The sequence below is a fragment of the Sus scrofa genome, chromosome 7, assembly GCF_000003025.6.
Source record: "Sus scrofa isolate TJ Tabasco breed Duroc chromosome 7, Sscrofa11.1, whole genome shotgun sequence".
Lineage (NCBI taxonomy): Eukaryota > Metazoa > Chordata > Mammalia > Artiodactyla > Suidae > Sus > Sus scrofa.
In genome coordinates, this window is record NC_010449.5 from 12,648,252 (window position 1) to 12,661,599 (window position 13,348).

A 13,348-nucleotide genomic window follows, 5' to 3' on the forward strand; every position below is an offset into this window, starting at 1 on the left:
TACCCTGAGTCTAACTGATGAGATACCTGACAACCATCAAAAGCTGGTTTAGACAGCTCTTTTTCCTTTCTCTGGATGCTTTACTGAAAGGAAGCATGGAAACAGGTATGCCTGCTGGTGTGTGTGCATGTGTGCATGTGAGTGTGTGTGTGTGTGTGTGTGTGTGTGTGTGTAAACACAATACCTTTCCTATATGCAGCAGGGATTTCCTGTCTGGTGTATTTTAGAGCAAATTAAGACAATACTCTTCAGGAGAGAGCTTGTGAGTCAGGCAGTATTACGGGACTAAAATGCTTGAGTCTACTTAAGTCATAGGAAAGCAAGTTTCAAAGCCCTGGGGCTGTTCCATTCCAGATAGAAAACAATGGGAAAGAAGATGAATAATGCTGGCAATTAAAATGGTTTTTTTGATAATGTCCTCATTTGTTTCCTCATTTGGAGTTTTTAGCCACAGTTGGGAGAACAAGAGGAAAACCATCAAAAATAGAATTATTTAGAAAATAAAAAAAAATTTTTTAAAAATGGAATTATTTAGCAACTACTATGTACAGAGCACAGGGAACTATATTCAATATCTTGTAATAACCCATAATAGAAAAGAATCCAAAAAAGAACATATATATATATATATATATATATACACACACACACACCAACATAACACTTATATAGAAGTGAATCACTTTGTTGTACACTTGAAACATTGTAAATCCACTTTACTTCAATTTTTAAAAATTAAAAACTGAAAAAAGACAAAAATGGTACTATTCGGGAGCATGGAGAAATAAGTTGTTTTTCAAAAGTATTACTTGTGGAGTTCCCGTCGTCGTGGATCAGCGGAAATGAATCTCACTAGTATCCATGAGGATGCAGGTTCGATCCCTGGCCTTGCTCCGTGGGTTAGGGACTCGGCGTTGCCATGAGCTGTGGTGTTAGTCACAGAAGCGGCTCGGATCTGGTGTGGCTGTGGCTGTGGCGTGGGCCGGTGGCTACAGCTCTGATTCAACCCTCAGCCTGGGAACCTCCCATATGCCTCAGATGCAGCCCTAAAAAGTCAAAAAAAAAAAAAAAAGTATTATTTGTGCTCTGATTGGAGAACCTCTCGGAGGAAGACCACCATCCTGCTGAGCTGGACCACGCTCTTCAGTGCTCAATGCCATCAGCACCTTGACTTTGTCCAGTCTCGATAGCCCAGCGCTGTCATGCCTTCACTTGGAAACTGGATGCATACATGAAGGACATTTATTTATGCGCATCACTGAAGAGATTAACTCCAAATTTCTCCTGAACGTCTGACAGGGTCTCCAGCAGTTCCTTATTCTTTACAGGTCATTAATCTCTTGATGGGCTTGGAGCAGCCACAGTGTTAGGAGTTATGGTAAAAACCAGGCGAGAAGATAATTGCAAAATAGACTTCCAGGCTCAGTGGAAAAATGGATTTCCACTTATTGGGGGAAAAAAAAAAAGGACACTCAACTTTTCAGGAATATATGAATTACAGAATTGCAGCACTGGCAGGGACCTTAGGAAATCACTCTATCGCAACTTCTTATACCAATAGCAACACCATGGAGGTAACAAAGAGGGAGAGTGACTTGCCCAGAATGTTCTACGGGACACAAAGTGGCGGGGGGGGCACTGTCTGAAGTCAGACCTGACTACACGGCATGGCAAGCTCCTTCCCATCCAATCCCCTTCATAAATCACGCTGCTGCTGTATGAACAACCCATGCCCCTGCCTCGGGTCACCCGATTACATTTTAGGAAAGGACTATTGGACAAGCTAAGCTCTGAAAACCGAGAATGACACGAAGGAATAGGGGGAAGATAAGAAGAGAGACAAAAAGAAAAGGATCAAAAGGCAAATTATTTTAGGGCTTGCAAACATGACTTGGGTCTTTCCTTGCATTTAGGCGCATGATGCAATAACACGATACAAGCATCGTGTATTCTGTAGCGAGGAGAACCATTTCTGGCCAGATTCTCAAGGAAAGTATCGTAGAAATATTCCTTTGGCATCAGCAAAGCATGTCTTGCCCCTTTCAGCACTGTCATCATTAGGTCTCATGGCAACGCTCCTGAGGGTAGGAACCTGGTCTGCCTTGTTCGCTATTATATTCCCTGAACCTCGGGAATATGCAGCCCAAAGCACGTACTCTGCAAATTTTACTTACAGAAAGAATATAAACTCCTAAGAGGAAAGAAGGAGAAATATGCACAGTTTGGAACTACATATGTAGTGTTGTCATTTTCTGTAAGGAGAAATGACAAAAGTACCTATTCGTAATGTAAACACATGAAAAGATAAGCATTTTTGTGCATTTATAAAAAGACGAGGTAAGTTAAAGCACCTATTAAGCAGTTATCATCACTCCCATCTATTAAGTAGGTACCATTCATTAAGCCAACACAGTTCCTGTCTTATAAAGAGCTTACAGCCCAAAGCACAATGTCAAGAAAACATTTTAATTAAAGGGGAATAAATAAATAGTCCCTGGGAAGATACCCCGAACAAAGAAATTTCAAAAACAAATAAGTGCAGTCAGAATAGAGTATAAATGGAAGCTCTAGGCACTGGGTGTTCAGACAGAAAAAAGGTGATCACTGTGTATTTTCTAATGAGCTCTATATAGTTCATATAATTGACCTATTTACAACAACTATTCTTTTAAATGTGAACCTCTACTTTAGCAGCTACATCACAGCCACAAACACACTAGCTGACAAATAATTTGGACAATTACTTTGGGTCCTTAGACAACTTGCGAGCTCTCTAATGAAATAAACTTATAAATGAAGTATAGGTAGGTTTAATAATATTAAAATGTAATTATAAGATCTGCCTACTTTAAGGACTCAAGAAAGACAATTAGACCCAATTAATACACACATAGTCACACATTGGGAAGTAAATGCGAGTAGCTTATTCTTTAAAAATTTTTTTTGTTGTTGTTGTTCTTTTTGCCTTTTCCAGGGCTGCTCCTGCGGCATATAGAGGTTCCCAGGCTAGGGGTCTAATTGGAGCTGTAGCTAGCGGCCTGTGCCACAGCCACAGCAGCGCCAGATCCAAGCCGTGTCTGCAACCTACACCACAGCTCACGGCAATGCCGGATCCTTAACCCACTGAGCAAGGCCAGGGATCGAACCCACAACCTCATGGTTCCTAGTCGGATTCGTTAACCACTGTACCACGACGTGAACTCCTAAAAATTTTTCATATGGTTTTGGCCACGGTGAATAGATGGTAATAGAGAACTGCTGTGTAGCACAAGGAACTCTACTAATCGTCTAGGATAACCTCTATGGGAAATGAACCTGAAAAAGAATGGATGTGTGTATATGTATAAATGAGCCACTTTATTGGATAGAAGAAATTATCACAGCATTGTAAATCAACAATACTTCAACACAACTTTAAAAACTAATAATAGCAACAATAGCAGCAACCACTTTAAAAAATAAAGGAGTAAGGACTGTAGCAGGGGCTTTACACATATCTTATCTCATTCTGTCAAAGACAGTGGATGTTCTACATTTTTGCTTTAGAGATGAAGAGACTGAGGCTTAACCAAGGGACCTAAGATCTCAAACTGGCAGATCTGGGTTCAAAACTTCAGTCAGAATGATCCCACATGTAGTATGGGTCTTTATAGTTAGATACCTATAGATGTAACTCTCTTTTGTGTTCATTTTCAAGATTGTGTTTAATGTCTCTTACTATTATAGATCTTTATGTAAAGATACTGAATATAGCTCTCTGTGCCATACAATAGGTTCTTGCTGTTTATCAATTGCATAATTGTAACGAACATAGCAGTTAGTGCATACATGTTAATCCCATACTCCTTATCTATATCTCCCTCTCCTTTCCTCTTTGGTTATCATAAGTTTGTTTTCTATGTCTTATGAGTCTATTTCTGTTTTGTAAATAAGTTCATCTGTATCTTTCTTTAGATTCTACATAGAAGCCATATCATATGATATGTCTTTCTCTGACTTACTTCACACTTAGTATGATGATCTCTAGGTCCATCCATGTTACTGCAAATGGCATTATTTCATTCCTTTTTTATGGCTAAGTAATATTCCATTGTATACATATACACCATGTCACCTTTATCCATTCATCGAGATGCATCTCTCTTGGTTTTCTTTTCTTTCTTTTTTGTTGTTTGTTTGTTTTTTAGCACCACACATGTGGCATGTGGAAGTTCCCAGGCTAGGGGCTGAATCAGAGCTACCGCTGCCAGCCACAGCAACGTGGGATCCAAGCCACATCTGCAACCTACATCATAGTTCACGGCAATGCTGGATCCCTGACCCACTAAGCGAGGCCAGGGATCAAACTTGCATCTTCATGGATGCTAGTCGGACTCGTTTCTGCTACACCACTATGGGAACTCCCTCTCTTGATTTTCTTAATGGTGGTATATCTGCATACTAAGCAGTCATGTGGCATAATGGCAAGGGCTAGGCTTTGGAACCCAAGCCCACGTTTGCATTTCAGCTCTGCCACTCACTAGCTGCATGCCCTGCCCCCTCTGTGTCCTCTTCTCTAAACACGGTAATTATAATGAACCAAAGGAACTGCTATCTACCAATTCCTAGGGCTACTGCGAGGATTAAATGAGTTGATACACCCATAGCACAGAGAACAGGAGGTATTCAAAACTGTCACCGTGTACAAAGGTGTAGTACCTTCGGGAATGCTACGGAGAAGACTGAAGTTGGAGCCAAGTGGCCTCAGCCACCTATATGTATGTATACCATGAGACCGTTCCCCCGTCACTTAACCTTTCTCAGCTTCATCTGCAAAAACGAGATGCCAACTGCCTTGCAGCCTTCCCAGGATTGTCATAAGAAACAAACGATGGACCGATAAGGTGTGCGACAGTGCTTTAAAGGAAACAAAAAAGTGTGATATACTGCCGCGTCCGTGTGATTTATTAGTATCAGCTTTCAGCCTCTCGAAACCAAAGAGGTCATCTTTATGACATGCTCTCTCCTACCTGAGAATTCAACAGGAAGCGCTGGTTCCACAGTCTTAACCCTGGACTCCCTATAATAACAGAACAAAGGTCTGGTCACTCCAGACTCCATGAAACAGAACTGTGTTAACCACCTCCTTTTGCACACCCACCGTGAGAAGGTAATTGATGTTCACTGTGACCCCGGAGCACTCCAAGACTCTGAAGTACCTTCAGGGAGAGATTAAATTATGCTCAGCCTAGTTTATTATGAAATGCATTTAATTATCCTTGAAGGCTTGGAAAATTGGGGACTGAGGAAAAGCACAGAGAGTAATTCATAGGTTCTCTAGTCTCTGGAAGCCTCTGCTCACCATCCGCCCCCCAAGTGTCCTTTCTCAGCGTTGCCTCCAAAATATAGCCCACCCTGGGATAAGAAAAACTGGGAATCCAGCATGCTAATGACACAACTTGAAAGAATGGTGCCCTTGCATAATCCTCAAGGATCACTAATGCACAGAAATATTAACGTCAAAAATCTTGAAACAATGACAAATTTCAACTATGTAAGATTCCTACGTGTTTCGAATAGAATTTTGGCTTTGCTAGTAAGGAATTTAAACATTTGAATGAAGAATAACATAAAAACATACCATTAAAGAGCTTAGTCTCAATATTTAGCAGTATAAAAACAGATGTGTCAGAGTGAATATTACATTCCTCAGAGTAGGGAAATAACCTTTGTTTGTCCATTTTTGTCCTGTTTTCCAGAAATTGTGTTTGCTAATGAGGAGCATAATACATAAAACAAAAAGTTATACTGTATTGGGGCATGGCTATTTATTTTGTTAAAATGACTTCAACACTATTATCTTATGTTATCTTTTCCAATTAAAAATTAGGACACAGGAGTTCCCATGATGGTTCAGCAGAAATGGATCTGACTAGTATCCATGAGGACACAGGTTTGACCCCTGGACTCACTCAGTAGGTTAAGGATCTGGCATTGCCGTGAGCTGTGGTGTAGGTTGCAGACTTGGCTCGGATCCTGCATTATTACTGTGGCTGTGGCATAGGCTGGAAGCTACAGCTCTGATTCAACCTCTAGCCTGGGAACCTCCATATGCTATGGGTATGCCCCCCCCCCCAAAAAAAAGATGTGGTACATATATATGATACAATACTTCTTAGTTTTTAAAAAGAATAAAACAGGAGTTCCCGTTGTGGCGCAGTGGTTAACAAATCTGACTAGGAACCATGAGGTTGCGGGTTCGGTCCCTGGCCTTGCTCAGTGGGTTAAGGATCCGGCGTTGCCCTGAGCTGCGGTGTAGGTTGCAGACGCAGCTCGGATCCCGCGTTGCTGTGGCTCTGGCGTAGGCCGGTGGCTACAGCTCCGATTAGACCCCTAGCCTGGGAAACTCCATATGCTGGGGGAGCGGCCCAAGAAAAGGCAAAAAAGACAAAAAAAGAAAAAAAAAGGAAAAGAATAAAATAATGCCATTTGCAGCAACGTGCATGCAACTAGAGAGTATCATATTAAGTAAAGTAAGTCAGAAAGAGAAAGACAAATACTATACGATATCACTTATATGTGGAATCTAAGCCATGACACAAATGAACCTATCTATGAAACAGAAACAGACTCACAGACATAGAGAATAGACTTATGTTGCTAAGGAGGATGGGGGAGGGGCCAGGATAGACTGGGAGTTTGGGGTCAGTGGATACACACTATTACACCTGGAAGGGATAAACAACAAGGCCCTACCGTATAGCACAGGGAACTACAGTCCATATCCTGAGACAGATACTGGAAAATAATACTAAAAAGAATGGGAGCTCCCACTGTGGCTCAGCAGGTTAAGAACCTGACATAGTCTCTGTGGGGATGCAGGTTCAATCCCTGGCCTCACTCAGTGGGTTAAGGATCTGGCATTGCTGCAAGCCATGGCATAGGTCACAGAAGTGGCTAGGATCAGTGTAGCCGTGGTGTAGGCTGGCAGCTGCAGCTCCGATTCAACCCCTATGGTGGGAATTTCCATGTGCTGCAGGTGCAACCCTAAAACGAAAATTTAAAAAGAATGTATATATATGTATAACTGAAGCACTTTGCTGTACAGCAGAAATTAACACAATGTTGTAAATCAACTACACTTTAATTTAAAAAAAAAAAAAAAGAAGAAGCTGACTAGATGCAGAAGTGGCAGAGCTAGCAAACCCTACCATTCTAATGACTACCTCTCCTCTGCTTCCTGGGGTCACAGGGGTTGAAGAGAAATGCCATCAGTCATCAGTCGTCCAGGTGTTTACTGAAGCACCCACCGGGACAGCCAGCGATGTGGGACAAATCCAGAGCCCTGGGTCCCACTGGCATTGAGATTGCTTCTGAAGCTCCTGGCCTACACCTAACAGGCCTCCATCTATACCTTGAAGTAAACAATAAAATAAAGCAGAAGTTTAAACAAAGTCCTATGAAATGTCTTACCAGTGGCTTCGTCTTAAATTGCAAAGGGTTTAACTAGATAAGTGACTGTATTTACTTTTCTTATTTTATCCAAGGCTCACTGGGTTGTTTACTAATTGTCTAAAATATCGTGCGTGCACACTGACAGCTCTTACTTTATATACGAATGTTCTATTTAGCTTTGAACCATCCTTCCCAAATCTTTCAGCTGTCACCATCCAGAACGTGGCCATGACTACGTTGGACCAAACTGAATAGCTGGGGAAAGTAAGGGGTTAGAACGAGGGGTGTACAATCCAGCCCAGTGATTTTATAAGCTTGCTCATCTGGTTTCCCTTAACTTTACAGCAGATCAGATAGAGGCAAATGAAAGGAGCTTTAAGACATGACAACCAAGAAAAGTGGAAATGACAGAGGCCATGATGACAAGAAGAATTATGAGCTTCGGGAGCATCATGACTTTACTATATCAGGGTAATAACTTCAGAGCAATGACAATAAATCTCCAGGAAAAAAAAAACCTAAATTATGTTCACTCTATTGTATTCAATTTAGGAAACGTACACATTTCAGTTCCTGCCTGAAGATGTGTGGTTGTTTTTTTTTTTTTTTTCCTTCTAACAATGTCAGCACTTGATGTATTTAAATATTCTGAGTCAATATACTATCTGAAAACAGTTAATTCCAGGAGTACACGAAATTAAATATTTACATCCTTCCTAGAGAAACATGAAGAAAAGTGAATAACTATTAAGGAACTCTCAAGAAGTACAGTTTTGCCTCCTCATGTGGAGAAGAACATTTGAAAGAAAGAAAGAAATTTACTTTTGGACCTCGACTGGTCAGAGGTCCAGCTGTCATAAAGCCTCTGGGTTTTAGGTGGAGCCAGTGAGTTTTGAAATCTTTCCCACAGGAACAGTGGGAAAAGGGTTCTTTACCCCTTCTCATTTTCAAGAAAAAGTTAGTTTTGACTCTTAAAGCTAAGAGAAGGAAAGACGAGGGTTGTTTTAAGTGCAGTACTTTCTCAGTTCATCTCTCTCTTAAACACCCTTGCTATGTGGCTATGATACGCCCATCAATAAGAGTTTTAGGGACAGTCTGGCAAAGCTCATGTATATCTTGCTCTAAGACACTGCCCAGCACTAAAATAGTGCCAACATCACCATAACGTGGAAATGCCCCCCACGGGGTGGGGAGTGGGGAGCCGTGAGACCAATACACCTACGGATGCATTTTTTTGGTAAGTAGATTTCAACAGCGGCACACAACACTAGATAATTGTACTCAAGGTTATAAATTAGAAAACATCCTTAGCATATGATTAGCATAGAGTCGGACCCCTATAACCTCAGGTTCCACATCCACAGACTCAACCAAGAGCGAACAGCGGCTCAGCAGGATTGAATGAACATCCTCGGATTCCAGTATCCATGAGGGGTCCTGGACCCAATTCCCATGGAATCCAAGGGAAGACTTGTTAGTAAGTGCCAAGGATGAAATAACTCTAAGGACAAGACAGTCCGTTATTTTCAAATTGTTATCCATCTCTACTTCTTTAAATATCTGTTTCCTTTTTTGCCCTTGGACTCCATGAGGGCCCTTCTCAGGCTGTCTAGTCCTTTAAATTCCTGTTACTGAGATGCTAGCTGGAGTACAGCTGCTTATCCATCTCTTTAACAACACTTTTTTTTTTTTTGGTACTGAAAGCTCTTTCGAGCTTTTATTAGCTGTTTCTTTGCACTGAAGTCTTTTCTTTTGGGGGGGGTTATCTCTGGAGAGCAAAGCCTAATTTTTTTTCCTCTTTAAAAATTCCTTCTTCTCTAATTTTTGCCCTACAGTTGCCCCCTCTCCCCCAAATCTCTCATAAAAGACACAAAACTCTCACTGGACTTAATCCTCATTTTGTTTTTCCTCTGATTATTACCAAGAGCACAATTTATTGGTGTTTTAGAACTAAAACACAGCTTAATGGTCATCTGCAAAACATCTTTTTTACAGTCGATAAACTTAGGTAGAGAAATTTAAAAGAGTAGGGAAAAACTATATTTACAAATGCCCACCACAGATAGACACCATGTCAGCAAATTTCATCCTCACGAGACACAAATGAGGCAGGAATTATTATCTCCATTTTACAGATGAAGAAAACTGAGGCTCCAAACACTTCTCCTAATTTCCCCTAGGTTTTTCCATTAGTAAAGGAATGAGCTAGTTTTCAAGCCTAGAACTGATTTGTTTTCTTCCGTCCCTCACTTTGTGTTAGGACTTGACCTCATCATCTAGGCTAGTGGTCCTGTGACGACAGAAGAGTGTTTAGTTTGTTTCAAATGTTTTGAATTTACTCGTGTGGAGCTGCTCTCAAGAGAGAAATGGCCAACCTGTGCCTTCCCAAACGGATCAAACATTTCTTCCTTTTGAACTGCTGACACACTTCTAACAAAACCAAACCTGGATTCAACAACACAAAGGAAGCCTCTTCATTACACCTATGTACAAATAAGTAGTCAAGTCCTATTAGCCAATGGGCACTGTTCTCACAGCCCCACCTACTAGGAGGAGATCCACGAGGCCCTGGGAAGCTTTGCCCAAGGAACAGAATCAGGTCCATCCACGGGGCCACTCTGCAGACACATCTCACCAGCAATGCTTCCTTGTTGCCAGGAGCACAAGGAGAGCGTGTTTGCCCACTCCTATCATCTGTTCCAGAGGCACAGCAATTCAGGATGCCACGGAAGTGACAAGGGGATATAAAAAGTAAAACCTTTTGGAGTACAACCTTTCAAAATTGTGAATCACTATGTGGTACACCTTAAAATTATATAATGGTGTACCTCAACTATACTTCAATTTAAAAAAATATAAAGAATAGGAGTTCCCGTCGTGGCTCAGTGGTGAACAAATCCAACTAGGAACCATGAGGTTGTGGGTTCGATCCCTGGCCTTGCTCAGTGGGTTAAGGATCTGGCATTGCCGTGAGCTTTGGTGTAGGTTGCAGACATGGCTCAGAACCTGCGTTGCTGTGGCTGTGGTGTAGGTGGGCGGCTACAACTCCGATTAGACCTCTGGTCTGGGAACCTCTATATGCCACAGGAGCAGCCCTAGAAAAGACAAAAAGACAAAAAAAAAAAAAAAAAAAAAAAAAAAAAAGACAAAAAAGACAAAAAAAAAAAAAATGTAAAGAATAATGTAAGAGGAGTTCACATTGTGGCTCAGAGGTAATGAACCCAACCACTACCCATGAGGACGTGGCATGGGTTCGATCCCTAGCCTCGCTCAGTGGGTTAAGGATCCAGTGTTGCTGTGAGCTGCAGGGTAGGTCACAGACTCGGATTTGGATCCAGCATTGCTGTGGCTGTGGTGTAAGCTGGTAGCTGTAGCTCCTATAGGACCCCTAGCCTGGGAACTTCCATGTGCCCAGGTGAGGCCCTGAAAAGCCAAAAATAAAAAAGGATAAAGAGAAAAAAAAAATCAATCAACAAACAAAAATGCAGCAACCTGTCCCACCTCCCAGGGATTTACTTTTCACCTGCACTGCAAATTGAAGACGTTCATTATTTATTTGAGCAGCGCCTAGAACCTTCAAGTCTAAACACATCACTCTATCATTAGCGAGTCTGGCTGAAGAAGGACTTCACTGATAAATTACTGTGTTAACCTGCGAGGAAGCTAGAACAAAAATGTGTTTGAGCTGCCTACAGGACCGGCCCCTCCCTGCCCCTCCCACCCTCACTCCCAATACCTTGGAGGTGATGCTTCATTGTTCTAAGTCTGTACTTAACACAACACTGGGCTTTTCTCAAACAAATAGACCTTTTTTCTAAAGAGGATTAAAATACCCAACAGCTATGGCACATCTGCCGTCATTAAAATCTGTTCAACATATGTATATACACATCCCAGGTTATATGGTAAGCCATCAATATGTCAATTAAGTTGAAATAATAAATTTTCAAGGCCACAAAATGTTAAAAATAATCTCAATTTAAAAAAAAAAAAATTCTAAGTGAAGCTCAAAGTCTGTGTCCAAAGAACAGAAAACACTCACTGAGGTGCCTCTGGAGAGCTGTTTTTTTCAGTCCTAGTTTGAGTACAAACAAGCTGTGTGTTGTAGGGTTGGTCAGTAAACCTCACTACGCCTCAGGTTTCTCATCTGTGAAATGAGAACATGAGGTGAGATTAAAGCCCTTTCAGCTCTAAAATTCTGATTCTCTGAACTGCCCTTCTGATTCAATAAAATAAAGTACACTCTTAGATACGGCCTGCTTTGTCACTGAAGCTAGAATTTTTTCAAAGGCAGAAAAGCTCAAATAGGTCAAGAAAATACAGCCAGAAGAAACATTTTTAAAATGTAACCCTTTCTTTTTTTTTTTTTTTTTGCTTTTTAGGGCCGCACCCATGGCACATGGAGGTTCCCAGTCTAGGGATGGAATCGGAGCTATAGCTGCTGGCCTACACCACAGCCACAGCAACGCCAGATCTGAGCCACGTCTGCGACCTACACCACAGCTCACGGCCACGCTGGATCCTTAACCCACTGAGCGAGGCCAGGGATCGAACCTGCAGCCTCATGGTTCCGAGTCGGATTCATTTGCTATGTGCCACATCATGAACTCCCTTACTTTTGTTTTCTTTTGTGCAATGTCCAGTTCACCACCAGACAAGAAATGTGACATATGCCCACTGAAGCTCATCTCTATTTGCTGATTTGTTGTGTTCCGGGGTTCAGCAGCTCCCTGACAGATAGATAAGATATAAACAAACAAACAAAAAACCCCACTTCTTTATTACTCACTATTAAACTGCATTTAAAAGACCAACCAAAAACAGCTCAGAAATAAGCAAGCAAAATCTTGCTGTCATCCGTCTGAAACGGTTACAAATTACAGGCTAATCTCAGAATCTGTGACCTCACCACCCAGCCTCTGATGAACTGAGTAACTATTTCCCCATCAGTGATACTCAAAGGACAAAAATTAAAATTAAAGGGGAGTAGGACACAGTAGGTTGGAAGTAGGAGAGGATAGGAAAGCAGGAGGGAAATAAACACATCTAGCTGAATTCAGAGGCAGATTCCAAGCGGCTTTCAGGGAAGGCTGAAGTCAGAAAAGCCGAGATGTTGTCTCACTGTTGATTCATGGTCTTACCTTTGGCTCCTCAGCCTAAAGTCTGAAACCTGTTTGTGGGTCATAGTAAAGAGAGTTCTAAAACACAATGTGACATCCAGGGAGAGCGAAGCCAGACCACACTGCGGGAGCCAGCAGAGCAGATACTGGGAGGTGATAAGCAAAAAAAGAGAGGCACTTGTTTTTATTAACAGAAGCCCTCACCAACTTCCTCAGACTTCCCCAAATGAAATGTCAGACGGGCCTGAGGTTGAATAAAAATCTACGGTGCCCCTTAGCAGAAAAATATTCGAATTTCAGGACTTTATCACATAGATTTTGCTTATCCGCATTAAAAAAAAAAAAAAAAAAGCTGTATGTGCCATTCCCCGGGAGGAAGCAACACAGTCCAGAGTTGGAAAAATAACATAAAATTCTTCATCTGCTCAGGATGAAAGAGACTCCTTAAAATACACTGAATGACACCTAAAATGATCTGTTGAATGAAAAGAAGAGCTATTCTGAGTCAAGGAAAAATAAGCTATTATTAAGCAATGGAGGCTTACTCTCCCCTTCAGTGACATTTCCATGAAACCCATGTGGCACAGTTCATGCGTTTCGGCTTCCCTAACTGAGCACATTCTGGGATCGTCTCTGACTTTCCTCGCGGCTGCTGCTCCGTCCCACTGATCCAGCTGGTGATTTGCACAGGCTCTTGGGAAGTGCTCACCCCTTTAAGAGCGAGTGCTGGCAAGGAGCTGGGAATGCACTTCTCTGTATCTGGGGTACGGAGGAGAAAACACTCCCTGTTCTGC

At 41.7% G+C, this 13,348-nt stretch overlaps 1 protein-coding gene across 8 annotated transcripts in view; it reads right to left on the reverse strand.

The window, feature by feature from the left end:
• ATXN1 (ataxin 1) overlaps nucleotides 1–13,348 on the reverse strand; it is a 430,913-nt gene that overhangs the window by 348,314 nt on the left and 69,251 nt on the right. Inside the window, exon 3 of one of the 8 annotated variants that reach the window (XM_021099771.1) lies at nucleotides 11,477–11,581. The exons of 6 other annotated variants lie outside the window; for them this stretch is intronic. The gene's annotated coding sequence lies outside the window, so the exon portion shown is untranslated. Of the gene's footprint in view, nucleotides 1–5,009; nucleotides 5,973–11,476; nucleotides 11,582–13,348 lie in introns of those variants that run through there. One more of the 8 variants, XM_021099775.1, reaches the window with a different exon arrangement.